The sequence below is a fragment of the Phyllobates terribilis genome, unplaced genomic scaffold (genome assembly GCF_046119375.1).
Source record: "Phyllobates terribilis strain yellow unplaced genomic scaffold, ASM4611937v1 Scaffold_1__5_contigs__length_1240528914, whole genome shotgun sequence".
In the NCBI taxonomy this organism is placed as follows: Eukaryota; Metazoa; Chordata; class Amphibia; order Anura; family Dendrobatidae; genus Phyllobates; species Phyllobates terribilis.
In genome coordinates this window covers 842126827-842146626 of record NW_027362761.1, presented here as the reverse complement: position 1 = coordinate 842146626, position 19800 = coordinate 842126827, and positions in this window count along the sequence as shown.

Genomic DNA, 19800 nt, shown 5'->3' with positions numbered 1-19800 from the left:
ATGCATACCAGGATGAGGGATAGCATGCATACCAGAATAGGGATGAGGGGTACCATGCATACCAGGATAAGGGATGGGGTGGAATGCATACCAGGATAAGGATGAGGGAGCCATACATACCAGGATTGGGGATGAGGGGTGCCATGCATACCAGGATGAGGGATTGGGTGCCATGCATACCAGGTTTCTGGGATGAGGAGGCCACACATACCAGATTTGGGATGAGGGGTACCATGTATTCCAGGATGAGGGTTCCATAAATTCCAGAATAGGGATGCGGGGTGCCATGCATACCAGGATGAGGGATGGGGTTCCATGCATACCAGGATGAGGGGTACCAAACATACCAGAATAGGGATGAGGGGTACCATGCATACCAGGATAGGAATGCGGGGTACCATGCATACCAGGATGAGGGATGGGATGCCATGCATACCAGGATTGGGGGATGAGGAGGCCATACATACCAAGATTGGAGGATGAGGGGTGCCATTCATACCAGAATAGGGATGAGGGGTACCATGCATACCAGGATGAGGGAAGGGGTGCCATGCATACCAGGATGAGGGGTACCATACATACCAGGATGAGGTATGGCGTGCCATGCATACCAGGATTGGGGGATGAGTGGTGCCATGCATACCAGGATTGGGGATGAGGGGGCCATGCATACCAGGATAGGGATGAGGGGCGCCATGTATACCTGCATATTGATGTTGGGGGGCGCATGCATACCAGGATTCGGGTGAGGGGCCATGCATACCAGGATAGGGATGAGGGGTATCATGTATACCAGGAAAGGGATGACGGGTACCATGCATACCAGGATGAGGGATGGGGTGCCATGCATACCAGGATAGTGATGAGGGGCACCATCCATACCAGGATGAGGGGTAACATACATGCTAGGATAGGGATGAGGGATGGGGTTCCATCCATAACAGGATGGGGATGAGGAGTGCCATGCATACCAGGAGGGGGATGAGGAGCCAATACATACCAGGATTGGGGATGAGGGGGCCATGCATACCAGGATAGGGATGAGGGGTGCCATGCATACCAGGATAAGGATGTGGGGGGGGGCATGCATACCAGGATTCGGATGAGGGGCCATACATAGCAGAATAGGGATGAGGGGTACCATGTATACCAGGATAGGGATGAGGGGTACCATGCATACCAGGATGAGGAATGGGGTGCCATGCATATCAGGATAGGGATAAGTGGTACCATTCATACCAGGATGAGGGGTACCATACATGCTAGGATAGGGATGAGGGATGGGGTGCCATGCATACCAGGATAGGGATGAGGAGTGCCATGCATACCAGGAGGGGGATGGGGAGCCAATACATACCAGGATTGGGGATGAGGGGGCCATGCATACCAAGATATGGATGTGGGGGGGCATGCATACCAGGATTCGGATGAGGGGTCATGCATAGCAGGATAGGGATGAGGGGTACCATGTATACCAGGATAGGGATGAGGGGTACCATGCATACCAGGATGAGGGATGGGGTGTCATGCATACCAGGACAATGATAAGTGGTACCATCCATACCAGGATGAGGGGTACCATACATGCTAGGATAGGGATGAGGGATGGGGTGCCATGCATACCAGGATAGGGATGAGGAGTGCCATGCATACCAGGATCGGGGGTACCATACACACCAGGATGAGTGATGTGGTGCCATGCATACCAGGATTGGCGAATGAGTGGTGCCATGCATACCAGGATGAGGGATTTGGTAGCATACATACTTGAATTCGGGATGAGGGGTGCCATACATACCAGGATTGGGATGAGGGGTGCCATACATATCAGGATTGGGATGAGGGGTGCCATGTATACCAGATTTGGAATGAGGGGTGCCATGCATAGCAGGATGAGAAATGGGGTGCCATGCATGCCAGGATTGGGATGAGGGGTGCAATGTATGCCAGATTTGGAATGAGGGGTGCCATGCATAACAGGATTGGGGATGAGGGGAGCCATGCATACTAGGATTGGGAATGAGGGGTGCCATGCAAACCAGGATTGGGGATGAGGGGTGCCATGCATACCAGGATTGGGAATGAGGGGTGCCATGCATACCAGGATTGGGAATGAGGGGTGCCATGCATACCAGGATTGGGGATCAGAGGTGCCATGCATACCAAGATTGAGGAAGAGGGGTGCCATGCATTTTTTTTTGTATGTGTGCAGTGTGAAAGGGATGAGGGGTGCCATGCATACCAGGATTGGGGGGTGAGGAGACCATGCATACCAGGATTGGGGGATGAGGGGTACCATACATACCAGGATTGAGGATGAGGGGGCCACACATACCAGCATTGGGGGATGAGAGGTACAATACATACCAGGATTGGGGGATGAGGGGTACGAAGCATACCAGGATTGGGGGGATAAGGGGTACCATGCATACCAGGATTGTGGGGTGAGGGGACCATGCATGCCAAGATCAGGAATGAGGTTCCATGCATACCAGGATGAGGAATGGGGTTCCATGCATACCAAGATGAGGGGTACCACACATACCAGGATTGGGGGGTGAGGGGACTATGCATACCAGGATTGGGGGGTGAGGGGACCATGCATACCAGGATTGGGGGGTGAGGGAACCATGTATAAAAGGATTGGGGGGTGAGGGGACCATGCATACCACGATTGGGGGATGAGGGTTCCCATGTATACCAGGATTGGGGGGTGAGGGGACCATGCATACGAGGATGAGGGGTGCAACACATACCAGGATTGGGGGCTGACGGGACCATGTATACCAGGATTGGTGGTGAGGGGACCATGCATACCTTGATTGTGTGGTGAGGGTACCATGCATACCAGGATTGTGGGGTGAGGGGACCATGCATACCAGGATTGGGGGGTGAGAGGGCCATGCATACCAGGATTGGGGGGTGAGGGGTGCCATGCATACCAGAATAGGGATGAGGGGTACCATACATACCAGGATAGGAATGCGGGGTACCATGAATACCACGATGAGGGATGGGGTGCCATGCATACCAGGATGAGGGATACCATGCATACCACAATAGGGATGAGGGGTACCATGCAAACCAGGATAAGGGATGGGGTGGCATGCATACCAGGATAGGGATGAGGGAGCCATACATACCAGGATTGGGGATGAGGGGTACCATGCATACCAGGATGAGGGATTGGGTGCCATGCATACCAGGTTTCTGGGATGAGGAGGCCACACATATCAGAATTGGGATGAGGGGTACCATGTATTCCAGGATGAGGTGTACCATATATACCAGAATAGGGATGCGGGGTACCATGCAAACCAGGATGAGGGATGGGGTGCCATGCATACCAGGATGAGGGGTACCATACATACCAGAATAGGGATGAGGGGTACCATGCATACCAGGATAGGAATGCGGGGTACCATGCATACCAGGATGAGGGATGGGATGCCATGCATACCAGGATTGGGGGATGAGGAGGCCATACATACCAAGATTGGAGGATGAGGGGTGCAATACATACCAGAATAGGGATGAGGGGTATCATGCATACCAGGATGAGCGATGGAGTGCCATGTGTATCAGGATGAGGGGTACCATACATACCGGGATGAGGTATGGGGTGACATGCATACCAGGATTGGGGGATGAGTGGTGCCATGCATACCAGGATTGGGGAAGAGAGGGCTATGCATACCAGGATAGGGATGAGGGGCACCAAGTATACCAGAATAGGGATGTGGGGGGGCATGCATACCAGGATTCGGGTGAGGGGTCATGCATACCAGGATAGGGATTAGGGGTACCATGTATACCAGGATAGGGATGAGGGGTACCATGCATACCAGGATGAGGGATGGGATGCCATGCATACCAGGATAGGGATGAGGGGCACCATCCATACCAGGATGATGGGTACCATACATGCTAGGATAGGGATGAGGGATGGGTTTCCATGCATACCAGGATAGGGATGAGGAGTGCCATGCATACCAGGAGGGGGATGAGGAGTCAATACATACCACGATTGGGGATGAGGGGGCCATGCATACCAGGATAGGGATGAGGGGTACCATGTATACCAGAATAGGGATGAGGGGTACCATGCATACCAGGATGAGGGATGGGGTGCCATGCATACCAGAATAGGGATAAGTGGTACCATCCGTACCAGGATGAGTGGTACCATACATGCTAGGATAGGGATGAGGAGTGCCATGCATACCAGGATCCGGGGTACCATACTCACCAGGATGAGGGATGGGGTGCCATGCATACCGGGATTGGCGGATGAGTGGTGCCATGTATACCAGGATAAGGGATTGGGTATCATACATACTAGAATTCGGGATGAGCGGTGCCATACATACCAGGATTGGGATGAGGGGTGCCATGTATACCAGATTTGAAATGAGGGGTACCATGCATAGCAGGATGAGAGATGGGGTGCCATGCATACCAGGATTGGGATGAGGGGTGCAATGTATACCAGATTTGGAATGAGGGGTGCCATGCATACCAGGATTGGGGATGAGGGGTGCCATGCATGCCAGGATTGGGAATGAGCGGTGCCATGCATACCAGGATTGGGAATGAGGTGTGCCATGCATACCAGGATTGGGAATGAGGGTTGCCATGCATACCAGGATTGGGGATGAGGGGTGCCATTCCTGCAAGGATTGGGGATGAGGGGTGCCATGCATACCAGGATTAGGGATCAGGGGTGCCATGCATACCAGGATTGAGGATGAGGGGTGCCATGCATTTTTTTTGTATGTGTGCAGTGTGAAAGGGATGAGGGGTGCCATACATACAAGGATTGGGGGGTGAGGAGACCATGCATACCAGGATTGGGGGATGAGGGGTACCTTACATACCAGGGTTGGGGGTGAGGGGGCCACACATACTAGCATTGGTGAATGAGAGGTACAATACATACCAGGATTGGGGGATGAGGGGTACGACGCATACCAGGATTGGGGGCATAAGGGCTACCATGCATACCAGGATTGTGGGGTGAGGAGACCATGCATACCAGGACCAGGAATGGGATTCCATGCATACCAGGATGAGGAATGGGGTTCCATGCATACCAGGATGAGGGGTACCACACATACCAGCATTGGGGGGTGAGGGGACAATGCTTACCTGGATTGGGGGGCGAGGGGACCATGCTTACCAGGATTGGGGGGCGAGGGAACCATGCATATCAGGATTGGGGGGTGAGGGGACCATGCATACCAGGATTGGGGGATGAGGGGTGCCATGCATACCAGGATTGGGGGGTGAGGGGACCATGCATACCAGGATGAGGGGTACAACACATACCAGGATTGGGGGTTGAGGGGACCATGTTTACCAGGATTGGTGGTGAGGGGACCATGCATACCAGGATTGGGGGGTGAGGGTACCATGCATACCAGGATTGTGGGGTGAGGGGACCCATGCATACCAGGATGAGGAATGTGGTTCCATGCATACCAGGATGAGGGGTACCACACATACCAGGATTGGGGGTGAGGGGACCATGCATACCAGGATTGGGGGGTGAGGGGACCATGCATAACAGGATTGGGGGGTGAGGGGACCATGCATACCAGGCTTGGGGGTGAGGGGACCATGCATACCAGGATTGGGGGGTGATGGAACCATGCATATCAGGATTGGGGGGTGAGGGGACCATGCATACCAGGATTGGGGGGTGATGGAACCATGCATACCAGGATTGGGGGGTGAGGGGACCATGCATACCAGGATGAGAGGTACAACACATACCAGGATTGGGGGTTGAGGGGACCATGTTTACCAGGATTGGTGGTGAGGGGACCATGCATACCAGGATTGGGGGGTGAGGGTACCATGCATACCAGGATTGTGGGGTGAGGGGACCATGCATACCAGGATGAGGAATGTGGTTCCATGCATACCAGGATGAGGGGTACCACACATACCAGGATTGGGGGTGAGGGGACCATGCATACCAGGATTGGGGGGTGAGGGGACCATGCATACCAGGATTGGGGGGTGAGGGGACCATGCATACCAGGCTTGGGGGGTGAGGGGACCATGCATACCAGGATTGGGGGGTGAGGGGTGCCATGCATATCAGGATTGGGGATGAGGGGTGCCATGCATACTAGGATTGGGGGGTGAGGGGACCATGCACACCAGGATGAGGGGTACCACACATACCAGGATTGGGGGTTGAGGGGACCATGTATACCAGGATTGGGGGTGATGGGACCATGCATACCAGGATTGGGGAGTGAGAGGACCATGCATGCCAGGATTGGGGGTTGAGGGGTGCAATGCATACCAGAATAGGGATGAGGGGTACCATACATGCCAGGATAGGAATGTGGGGTACCATGAATACCACAATGAGGAATGGGGTGCCATGGATACCAGGATGAGGGATACCATGCATACCAGAATAGGGATGAGGGGTACCATGCATACCAGGATAAGGGCTGGAGTGGCATGCATACCAGGATAGGGATGAGGGAGCCATACATACCAGGATTGGGGATGAGGGGTGCCATGCATACCAGGATGAGGGATTGGGTGCCATGCATACCATGTTTCTGGGATGAGGAGGCCACACATACCAGAATTGGGATGAGGGGTGCCATGTATACCAAGATGAGGGATGCCATACATACCAGAATAGGGATGCGGGGTACCATGCATACCAGGATGAGGGATGGGGTGCCATGCATACAAGGATGAGGGGTACCATACATACCAGAATAGGGATGAGTGGTACCATGTATACCAGGATGAGGGATGGGATGCCATGCATACCAGGATTGGGGGATGAGGAGGCCATACATACCAGGATTGGAGGATAAGGGGTGCCATACATACCAGTATAGGGATGAGGGGTACCATGCATACCAGGATGAGGGATGGGGTGCCATGCATACCAGGATGAAGGGGTACGATACATACCGGAATGAGGGATGGGGTTCCATACATACCAGGATTGGGGGATGAGTGGTGCCATGGATGCCAGGATTTGGGATGAGGAGGACATGCATACCAGGATAGGGATGAGGGGTGCCATGCATACCAGGATAAGGATGTGGGGGGGCATGCATACCAGGATTCGGGTGAGGGGCCATGCATACCAGGATAGGGATGAGGGGTACGATGTATACCAGGATAGGGATGACGAGTACCATGCATACCAGGATGAGGGATGGGGTGCCATGCATACCAGGATAGGGATGAGGAGTGCCATGCATACCAGGATTGTGGGATGAGGAGCCAATACATACCAGGATTGGGGATGAGGGGGCCATGCATACCAGGATAGGGATGAGGGGTGCCATGCATACCAGGATAGGGATATGGGGGGGGCATGCATACCAGGATTCGGATGAGGGGCCATGCATAGCAGGATAGGGATGAGCGGTACCTTGTATACCAGGATAGGGATGAGGGGTACCATGCATACCAGGATGAGGGATGGGGTGCCATGCATACCAGGATAGGCATACGTGGTACCATCCATACCAGGATGAGGGGTACCATACATGCTAGGATAGGGATGAGGGATGGGGTTCCATGCATACCAGGATAGGGATTAGGAGTGCCATGCATACCAGGATTGTGGGATGAGGAGCCAATACATACCAGGATTGGGGATGAGGGGGCCATGCATACCAGGATAGGGATGAGGGGTGCCATGCATACCAGGATAGGGATATGGGGGGGGGCATGCATACCAGGATTCGGATGAGGGGCCATGCATAGCAGGATAGGGATGAGCGGTACCTTGTATACCAGGATAGGGATGAGGGGTACCATGCACACCAGGATGAGGGATGGGGTGCCATGCATACCAGGATAGGCATACGTGGTACCATCCATACCAGGATGAGGGGTACCATACATGCTAGGATAGGGATGAGGGATGGGGTGACATGCATACCAGGATGGGGATGAGGAGTGCCATGCATACCAGAATCGGGGGTACCATACATACCAGGATGAGGGATGGGGTGCCATGCATACCAGGATTGGCGGATGAGTGGTGCCATGCATAACAGGATGAGGGATTGGGTAGCATACATACTAGAATTCAGGATGAGGGGTGCCATACATACCAGGATTGGGATGAGGGGTGCCATGTATACCAGATTTGGAATGAGGGGTGCCATGCATAGCAGGATGAGAGATGGGGTGCCATGCATACCAGGATTGGGGTGAGGGGTGCAATGTATACCAGATTTGGAATGAAGGGTGCCATGCATAACAGGATTGGGGATGAGGGGTGCCATGCATACCAGGATTGGGAATGAGGGGTGCCATGCATACCGGGATTGGGGATGAGGTGTGCCATGCATACCAGGATTGGGGATGAGGTGTGCCATGCATACCAGGATTGGGGATGAGGTATGCCATGCATACAAGGATTGGGGATGAGGGTTGCCATGCATACCAGGATTGGGGATCAGGGGTGCCATGCATACCAGGATTGAGGATGAGGGGAGCCATGCATACCAGGATTGAGGATGAGAGGTGCCATGCATTCCAGGATTGAGGCTGAGGGGTGCCATGCATACCAGGATTGGGAATGAGGGGTGCCATACATACCAAGATTGGGGATGAGGGTGCCATGCATACCAGGATAGGGATGAGTGGTGCCGTGCATACCAGGATAGGGATGTGGGGGGCATGCATACCAGGATAGGGATGAGGGGTACCATGTATACCAGGATAGGGATGAGGCGTACCATGCATACCAGTATAGGGATTTGGGGTACCATGTATACCAGGATAGGGATGAGGGGTACCATGCATACCAGGATAGGGAAGGAGGGGGACCATCCATACCAGGATGAGGGGTGCCATGCATACAAGGATTGGGGGTGAGGGGTGCCGTGCATACCAGGATTGGGGGTGAGGGGTGCTATGCATACAAGGATTGTGGGTGAGGGGTGCCATGCATACCAGGATTGGGAGTTAGGGGTGCGATGCATACTAGGATTTGGGGTGAGGGGTGCCATGGATTCCAGGATAGGGATGAGGGGTGCTATGCATACCAAGATAGGGATGAGGGGTGCCATGCATACCAGGATAGGGATGAGGGGTGCCATGCATACAAAGATAGGATGATGGGGACACGATGGGGGCAGCACAATTTCCAGGATGGGGGTAACACAAATACCAGGAGGGGGGCAGCACATACCAGCATGGGAGACCATATACCAATAAAAATGCTCGCCACTCGGGCGTAGAACGGGTTCAATAGCTACTATAGATATATTGATAGATAATAGATATATGGATAGATACATAAATAGATTAATAGATATACGGATAGATAGATAATAGATATATGGATAGATATTTAGATAGATAAGAGATATATGGATAGATAAATCGATTTATAGATAGATAATAGTTAGGTAAATGGATATATTGATATACTAGCTTTTACCCGCGGCTTCGCTCGCGTGGAATTTGGTCTGCCACATTAAGTTTCGTGACAAATCATTTTAATAGTAAAAAAAAATAATCTTAATAGTAAAAAAAAATAATCTTATTTAGTTATTCATACATCCAAAATTTCAGATGTCTAACTTCAAAACTGACGGATTCCATACAATCTTTGAACCCCTATAATATGAAGAGGGAAACTCTTGAGGGTGGAATTATCAAAATTCCTTTCTTAGTGCTCATTTAAACTATAATAGAACCTATCTGCAAATTTCAAGATGCTAAGTTCAGTGGTTTCGGCTGTGCGTTGACCGCTAGGTGTGTCAGTCAATCAGGTTTACAGTTTTATATAATCTTTGCCTGTATGGTGTGTTTATAAAAAGTAGCCCTATGTCCTTCCCCAGGCTTGAAATTATCCATATCAAATTTCATCACAAACGGATTACTAAACACTGATTAATAAACAGGATGGACTGAAGTTACTTGCGTTTAATATTGTTCGTGTTAGTAAAGAATTAGTATGTAATTGGAATAATGGACATCTGCAGGTAATTTATCTATGTGTTTTTACTGCAATATACTCCTGTAAACGTTGTTATTTGATTTCTTGCGTTCAGCGAAAATATGTAGATTTTGCGATTTAGAAACACGTGAGCAAGCTACGTATAGCTGACCGTGGGAAAAACAGGGCGTGCCTAAATGTATCCCCGCTACCTTCTAAGTTTGCCCTTGCGATTTATTGATGGTCATTGAAAATGCAACTTTAAGTGGGAACTGCAAACGTTTGAAATTAAAGGGTAAGTTATTGGGTATTATTGGGATGTGTGGTATAAGAATATTTTCACCCTTAGCTTCTCCAGTTAAAATTGTGGCCTTTACAATGTGCCTGCCTAGTTCAGTGACTCGCAATCTAGTGCCATTACATAATCTCGGGGCGTCCAAGTTGCGCATTAACAAAACGGGTATACCGACCTTTAATTCGAGCTTATGAGATGGGACCCCGGATAGCTCCAAAGAGTTAAGAAACTCCACGGGGTAACTCGTACAGTCTTCAGATGACATGACTGTGTCGATGGAGTTGTAGGTTGTTGCATCGCTGGTTACTTGGTCCAAGATAATGTTATTGATTTTCGCAACTGTTTCATTTCTTGGTGCTAGTATAGTTCTTTCACATAGCCAATTTTCATCGTGGATGTTTTGTTGCAAATTTGGAAAAACTTGAGCAATAAGTGCGTCTTCCGAATCCACAACATGACAAAATTGGTTAGTGAATAGAACCATACCTTCTTCGTCAGTTTCGATTCGACCTTCACCGATCTCGAGCAGTTTCTCAGCGTACGCGCCCGACTCTAGATCACTGAATAACTGGACACGCATGTTGGTGGTGAGGTGCAGCTTTTCAACTTTGGTCCATAAATATGAGGATTTCAGACATGCATTCATTTCGTCTGCTGCAGTGCCTCACTCGATGACAGGCAAAGTTTGCCTAAAGTCCCCAGTCAATAAAACAACCACACCACCCATTATTGTTTGTTTGCTGTGTAAGTCTTGTAGACAATGATCAAGAGCTTCGATGGCGCGTTTGTGTGACATTGTGCACTCGTCCCACACGATTAGTTTGCACTATTGCAACAGGAGGCCACGGGCGCTGCTCTTGCTGATATTACACGATGGGGTTTCTTCGTTCACCAGATTAAGAGGTAATTTAAAGACTGAATGTGCCGTCCGTCCACCGCTTAGCAATGTTGCAGCAATTCCAGAGGAAGCCACAGCTAATGCAACGTTATGACCGCTACGAATTTCTGCTAAAAGTAAATTAAGCAAGAAAGTTTTTCCTGTACCACCCGTGGCATCAAGGAAAAAAAGTCCGCCTTCACCATTCTCAACTCGTCCTACTATTTTGTGATAAATCTCTCTTTGATCAGGTAGCAAACATGGCTCAGTTTCGCAAACGTGAGCATCTAACTGGTTGGTATCATAGCTTAGCTCTTTTATCAACTCGTTCGACAGCTCTCCTCTACGCCGCGGTGAGGGTAGACCAAAATCGGACAATTTCTTTCCAGAAATTATTAATATTTTGTCCTCTATAAGCCCCAACGCCTCATTGAAACAGAGATCATCGTTAACGTGATCCATTCTTTCAAATCTGTGCATGATATCCTCTGATAACGCAGTTTTATACTTGTGCCAGAGTTGTAGAGGATTGGATAAACCGCAAGTGCATATCAATATGGCAAACAGCTCTCTTATTTGCGCCGGGGAGCGACATAACACGGCCTCTTCTAAGGTGGTATCCCAGTGGTTATCATCTTCCAACAACTCCATCTTCTCACACACCTACCGAAAAGTTGCAAGTTCTTGACCTTTAAATGTTTTTAAATCCGAGAAGTTGGTTGGACCCCTTATTACATTCAACAGCATACGCAAGCAATAACATTCAAAATTGCTAACGTGCACCGTGTAAATGCTACCTAGAGCGTCTCCTGCCTTCACACCTGGCCAGCCATCGACAGGTGTTCCTTGTAAACGACGTTTCCATTGCTTCCGTGCCACATTCCAAGTATAGTAGCGAGGCACGTCAATGTAAAGTAATGTTTTTGCAAACGTATCACTTTGGCACAACAGGAAAAATGCAGTTAGTGTAGTTTTAGGTGGTGCTTCTAATCTCTCTCTAAAATTATTTTCCGTAAAGTAAACCCTCTCGCCATTGGGTAAATGAATCGCGAGATGAGTGACGGTTGGGTGTCTCTCGTGCAGAGGCAGACCTAAGATCCCCCACGCTGCTTCGTTACTACTAACATATCAGCCGGTTCTAAAGGTCTGCACCTCATCTCTTGGGTCGATGTTAACATTCCCTTGCTGGCGGATGTTAAAAATAGCCTGGTCGCTACCCTTATTAATATATTTACAAATATATTTTATCGCCTGTACCGTATTACAGAACTCTACATTTAAATGAGAATTAAAAATTTTTGATAAGAGTGGAGAATATGGGACCACCCAGCTATTGTCCACCAATATTTCCTGTGTTCCTCTACGGGTTTTTATAATCGTCGTGCGTCCACCATTCTTTGGTGCTCTGCGCCTGTTCAAAGGATAACCTTTGTCATTGGTTTGAGTATCTTTTAAAAGCTTCCTCGGATATTTTTTGGTACATTTTCCTTCCTTCATGCATGGCGATGAAGAATTGAATGTACCACATGGCCTGTGAATCATATTCTTTGTCACTGTATCATAGAGCTTTTGATCAGTTTCTGGGTTTGGTATCTCAGCACTAGAGATGAGCGGTGTTCGACTAGAACTGTTCGCCAATCTCAAATTCGAGCTGTTTTGGGCGGTGTTCGAGTTGTTCGACGAACCCGAACGATTTGCAAAAAATTCGGCTGTTCGAGGTTATGTTCGATAACTGTTCGTGCACAAAAAGCGTGTCCTGCATGTCTGGCGCTATTTAGAGCACCAATCATGCAGGGATTGTCTGCCACTCACTGTAATGCCACAGCCATGGTGGTTGTGGCATTACAGTGATTGCCCAAATCGATGGGAACAGTGCTCACAGTGAAACACGAAAAGCCGGCAATTCAGCAGCGGCATACACCTGTACCCGACAATTTAGAACCGAAAGAATGGAGCTTCTCACATAGATAAGATAGATATAAACATGTCAGCCACATATATACGAAGTACAGTGAAAGTGCTGCTTACTAGTGTTGAGCCACCCCCGTAGTGTTCGAGTTCGGTTCGGTTCGTCGAACACCCGTGTGTTCGCCGAACTGTTCGTCGAACTGTTCGTCGAACACCTTCGAACACCGTTAAAACCAATGGCAGGCAAACAAAAACACATAGAAACACATAGAAAACACCTTCAAAGGTGTCCAAAAGCTGACAAACTGCTCAGAAGACACAACTAACACATGGAAAAGTGACAAGTACATATAGTCATGCGAAAAGAAAAGAGGTGGAGGAGTAAAAGGAGGGGGAGACACAGATATAGGCATGTCATGCCCTTCTAAAATCCAAAAAGTGAGAAGCCGAGACGGCCAGTCCGCTCCTGCCCGTGCCACCTCCGTGTCACCGGGTTTGTGCCAGAGCCGCGGTGAACCCTGACGGCCAGCCCCCCTCTCCCAATACTGGTGCCTGTCCGCTGGTGGGTCGAGAGAGCCCCCCTGTGGTGGAGGCAGCTCTAAGCTTTTTAATTTAAATTGTCCCTCTAATTTGAATGAATACACTTTAAATCCATTTACAAGGATCTATTGGAGGGCAAGTCTCATGCCAGCAGCCGCGTAATTCCAGCTCCAGTAGCGTCCACTAAAGCTGCTGCTGTTAAAAAGCTTTTATAAGGATCGAGCTCGGCTGTCCACCGCAAGGCATCCTAGTGCCAGTCCCAGCCCTTATGCCTTGGGGTGCCTCCTGATGCTCTTCACTAAGTATCCCGTGGTCCCGAAGCATTTCCTTTGAAAAAATTAAGTGTCCAAACTACAGGTGGTGTAGCTTGCTTAACAGCCGGGATAATCCGCTGACTAGCAGACACTGCTACTAGGCACAAAGTATTTCCTGGGCTAGATGCAGTTAAAAATTTGTAAGTAGATACTCTCATTGGATGCTGAGAAAGCATTCCATAGAGTCTCCTGGCACGCCATATATGATTCTCTTAAAAAGCTTGGGGTAGGGGTCTAGGGGACCCTTTTATAGCCAAAATCACGGCCCTGTATCACAATACGTCACCTAGGCTGAAGATAAATGGAACTGTAGCACCGAGGGCTCGGTTGCTACAGACGTATTGCACCTCACCCAGAGGTGTGATATCTCACTCTCAGATAAGGATGGAGTGTGGATCAGGACCCGACACCTGCATGCATTACACCACATTGCCATGGGGCAGGGCGACCAATATGCCCCTGAGATGGGCACGACAGTCCCTGTCCCTGGCTGGAGTGGGGGGAGGGAACACTGAGGAAGGGGAACCCTGCAGTGCAGGAGCAGGGAGGAAGCAGTTCCTGGGTGCATTGAGAAGGGAGTATAAAAGGTGGGCACCATCTTAGTTCAGTGCAGAGAAGTCTGAGCAGAAGTGGCAGGGAGCAGGGGCTCTGCATGAGCTCTGCTCCGGAGGCGGGCATAGTAACAGAGGCCCAGGCCTGCAAGAGGGAGAAGGAAGGAAGAGGAGCGGAGAAGGCTCCAGGAACGAGGAATGAAGGGATCCCAGGGGTGCGGACGGGCGAGTCGCCACCGCACGCCCGAATCCACCTGCGTGGAGGGGTCAGGACAAAGGGGGAGACGGGTCCCCGAACTAGTGGAGGCAGGAAACGACCCTCAGCTAGAAACCGGAGGCTCTGACATTTTATGTGGCGCAGCCCCTTGCTCCACCCGCTAGGAAGGCACCACATAGGGTCAGGGAAACTGGCGCCAAGTTTACCAAGAGGAGGCCCGAGGCAGCCGGACAGAAGTGTTGGTAAGAAAGGCCAGACAAAGGACACACAAAGGAGGTCCTGTGAAGCGCTCCAAAGTTATCTGGGAGTTGTCTGAGCCCCTCACCTGGTGAGCACAGTACGACGTGGGCAGCCGTTACCTGCAGACGTGGTCTGGATAATAAGAACTGTGAGTAAAGGCCCTGAACTGCATCACTGACTCCGTGTCGTTACTGCTGCTGCCCTGCACCATCACCCCCATCCTCCGCATACACTGCCCTGAGGCTATACTCCTCCCGTGGGGAGTTATGCTACGCTCTGCTGCACCCACAACACCAGCCTTAGCGGTCTGCCCTGTAGCGGCGGTTCACTCTGACCGCAATCCACGGGTGGCGTAGTCGGACATTTAAACATCAAAACCACATAAATAGTTCCGCCACTGGTTTGACCGCCCTGAGCCACAGAACCGGATCGCCGCCACGAAGACTACAACCACCAGCATCCACCAAAAAGGGTCCGGCTCCGGGTGTCCCAAGGCCCAGGGGGTGCGTCAGAACATTTTCATCACCTTTCACAATCACCAATGGGACAAGGCAGGGATGTCCTCTGTCCCCTCTCTTATACATCCTAGTGACGGAGCACCTGCTCTCATCAATTCGCCATAACCCCAATATTAGGTGGATTGAGGTGGGAGGCACCGAGTACAAGTGCTCTCTATTTGCTGATAATGTCCTAGTATATATCACTCAATCACATATATCCATCCCTGCTGTTATGGCTGAAATAGATCACTTTGTTACATGGTAAAATTTTAAAATCAATGCAGCGAAGTCTGAGGCCCTCGATGTCTCCCTCCCTAAATCCATATAGGATTCCATCCAGTCCAACTTTCCCTTTGCCTGGCCCTCACAGGGTATCAAATACTTAGGAATTCCTATTCATAGAGACCTCTCCCATCTATGTTATCTTAATTTTGGGCCCTTTATTGAACAATTCCATACAGACCACGGTTGGCAAGTTGGAACTGTGAGATTCACTACGTGCACCACTGGTATTTTGTGGAAAAGCACATGTAAGATTCTGCAACAGTCTCTGCTGATACTCCTGCATGCGTGCATCCCTTTCTATGGCAGGAATAATTTCTGCAAATTTACTTTTGTACCGGGGATCTAACAGTGTGGCAACCCAGTAGTCAGGATTATTTCTAATTCTCACAATTCGAGGGTCATGTTGTAGGTAGTGCAGCAAGAAGGCACTCATGTGTGTTGCGCATCCAGGAGCACCAAGTCCCTGTTGTGTTGGTGGCGAGGTAACAATCATGCTTCCTTCCTCTGTCCTCTCCCCCCAACCTCGCACAACAGAAATGTGATCAAGGTCTCCCTCATCTGATGAGTCTTCCATCAGTTCGTCCTCCACTTCTTCCTGGGCTCCTGCACCTTCCTCACTAGTTTGGCTGCTACCATGCGCCCTGGTAAAATCATCTCCCCCACCCTCACATGCCTGCCGCCCTGGTGCTGCCGACCGTCTGGACCTTGCAGATGTTAGCCCTTCCGCATACAACTCCTCCTCCTCTACTTCCTCCACCTCCTCTTGTGCCACCACTAGTGTTGAGCATTCCGATACTGAAATATCGGGTATCGGCCGATATTCGCGGTATCGGAATTCCGATACTTAATTCCGATACTATTGCAATATCGTATACCGGAATCGGAAGTTCCCATAATGCAATGAGACATTTTCATTTTATTCAGCCAATGAGGATCCTAAGAAGTGTGGGCACATCCTGTTAGGCATGTAGGCATCTTAACTAATGGCATGGCTGTGATTGGCTGCTGAAATGATGTCATGATGCACTATAAAAGCCACCGCCGCCATTTTGAGCTCACTCTGCTGTGAATTCAGTTAGGGATAGGACGCTGTTGTTCTGAGGGACAGTTTTAGCTACCTATTTGCTCTATACTGCTTTACCCAAGCTACTTTCTAAATCACTGTGCCTTGCAGTGCTAGTGCACAGTTCCCTGTGCTTTTCACCGCTATCTGCAAGGTCTGTGTGTGTGAGTGCAGCTCACCCTGTAGTGTGTGCTTCAGCCAAGTCTGGTTGTAGTGCACTCAGTGTGTGTCACTGCCTCATACATTGTCCTTTTTTGCCAATTCATAATTTTTCCTGATATCTCCTATTAGTGTGGTGGTTCCATCTGTATTCAGCTAAATTGGTTCCAAACACACTATATAGGAGTAGATAGAGAAATTTTTTTCCGTCTTGCAGCACTAGTGCACAGTGCTCTGCATCTGTACTGTTCACCGCTGTCTGCAAGGTCTGGTGTGTGAGTGCAGCTCACCCTGTAGTGTGTGCTTCAACCCCGTCTGGTTGTAGTGCACTCAGTGTGTGTCACTGCCTCATACATTGTCCTTTATTGCCAATTCATAATTTTTCCTGATATCTCCTATTAGTGTGGTGGTTCCATCTGTATTCAGCTAAATTGGTTCCAAACACACTATATAGGAGTAGATAGAGAAATTTTTTTCCGTCTTGCAGCACTAGTGCACAGTGCTCTGCATCTGTACTGTTCACCGCTGTCTGCAAGGTCTGGTGTGTGAGTGCAGCTCACCCTGTAGTGTGTGCTTCAACCCCGTCTGGTTGTAGTGCACTCAGTGTGTGTCACTGCCTCATACATTGTCCTTTATTGCCAATTCATAATTTTTCCTGATATCTCCTATTAGTGTGGTGGTTCCATCTGTATTCAGCTAAATTGGTTCCAAACACACTATATAGGAGTAGATAGAGAATTTTTTTTCCGTCTTGCAGCACTAGTGCACAGTGCTCTGCATCTGTACTGTTCACCGCTGTCTGCAAGGTCTGGTGTGTGAGTGCAGCTCACCCTGTAGTGTGTGCTTCAACCCCGTCTGGTTGTAGTGCACTCAGTGTGTGTCACTGCCTCATACATTGTCCTTTATTGCCAATTCATAATTTTTCCTGATATCTCCTATTAGTGTGGTGGTTCCATCCATATTCAGCTAAATTGATTCCAAACACACTATATAGGAGTAGATAGAGGAGCCTTTCTGCAGCATTGGGCCCTGCAGCCCCAGCCAGATTAGTATTAGCCTATTTTTTGCAGCCTCATCTATTGCATTGTAGGTTACCTTCCTACATTGTAATAGCTACAAAAAGTTTGTGATACTATCGTTATTACATCTTTAGGCACATCCAGTGTCTTTTTGTGACAAAAAAAACCTAAATAAAGTTCACCAAACACTCCACTTTACAGTTGTGTAGGCCACATTAGCTCATATTAAAGTCTAGTCCACACTTTATAAAATTAGTGTTTCTTATACCTGTTAGCAGCTGTTCAGGAATAAGCACACTAAGCCCTTAGTACTTTTCTGCCTATCTTTATCAGTCTACCAAGATGAAGAAGGCAGGGAGTAAGGCATGTGGTCGTGGTCGTGGGCGTGGGCGTGGAGTTTCTGCAGGGAGAGGACGTGAGGATTCTGTGCCTGCAGGGAGAGGACGTGGGGATTCTGTGCCTGCTGCGGGCACCAGTGACTCAGCATCCCCCAGTTTTACCAGGGAACAGTCCTTTATGGGCAGCTTTGTAGGAGCTAGCCGTACCCCACTGCTGCGCGAGGACCAAATTGAAGCCGTTGTCGGATGGATGGCAGCTAACGCATCGACTTCAATTAGTTCCAGATCCTCTCAGGTCCTGAGCACTGAAGAGCACCCATCTGTCTCTTCACCACCTGCCAAATTGCCCAGGCAGTCAGAGAGCCCTGGACAGGAGCCATCTCTACTTCTGTTCTCTGAATCTCTTGGCTTGGAAAGAGGGGGCCAGCCAAGCAGAATTCGAGAATTTGAAGAAGAGGTAGTATGCAGTGATGCGCAACCGTTTTGTCTCTCTGAATCTGAAGAGGCGGGTGGGCCAGTGCCTATGGTCAGCAGCACACCTCAGTACGCATCTGATGATGAGACTCAGGTGCCACTTTCTGGTGCGTACTGTGCTGTCGAGACTACCCAGGAGAAGCAGTTGTTTGAAGAGGGTGGTGTAGATGATGAGGTCCTTGACCCATCATGGCGTGAGGGACAGGAAGGTGGTGGGAGCAGCTCTGAGGAAGAGATTCCCCGAACGGCCCAAAAAGGAGGGAGAGGGAGGGGGCAGACTTGGTTGCCTGTAGCCTCCACTTCGGCACCCATTAGGAGCATGGCTCTTCCAAAATCCAAAGCGGGCGCTCCCAAGACTTGCAGTGCCTGGTCCTTTTTTGACACAGTTGCAGATGACATTTGCTTTGTCAAATGCAAGCTGTGTAATCAGAAGGTGAAAAGAGGGAAAAGTGTCAGCAACCTCAATACCACAAATATGTGGAAACATGTGCGGACCAAGCACGTGGTGGAGTTACACAAACACACTGAAGACCTAGGCCAACCTACAGCGCCACCTACCACCTCTTCAGCTCGTGTTGTAGCCTCTTCCTCCAGCTCACACACAGCTGGTTCGGCTTCCTCACAGGATCGCCATGGAAGAATCTCTGGCACTGTTGTACAGAGACACAGTGTAATTCCACCCACAGCACCACTTTCCCAGTCATCCTCACACTCCCAGGCCAGTCTACAGCCATCGTTAGCACAGGCATGGGAGAAAAGGCGCCCATACTCGGCAAACCACCCCCGAGCACAGGCTCTGAATGCTGGCATTGCTAAACTACTGGCCCTTGAAATGCTATCATTCAGGCTGGTGGAGACTGACACATTCCGTAACTTTATGGCATTGGCAGTCCCACAATACAACGTGCCCAGCCGCTTTTATTTCAGCAGGCAAGCCGTCCCTGCCCTGCAACATCATGTGGAGGGAAAAATTAAACATGCGCTACAAAACGCCGTCAGTAGCAAGGTCCACCTGACCACTGATGCGTGGACCAGTAAGCATGGACAGGGACGATACCTTTCCCTCACTGC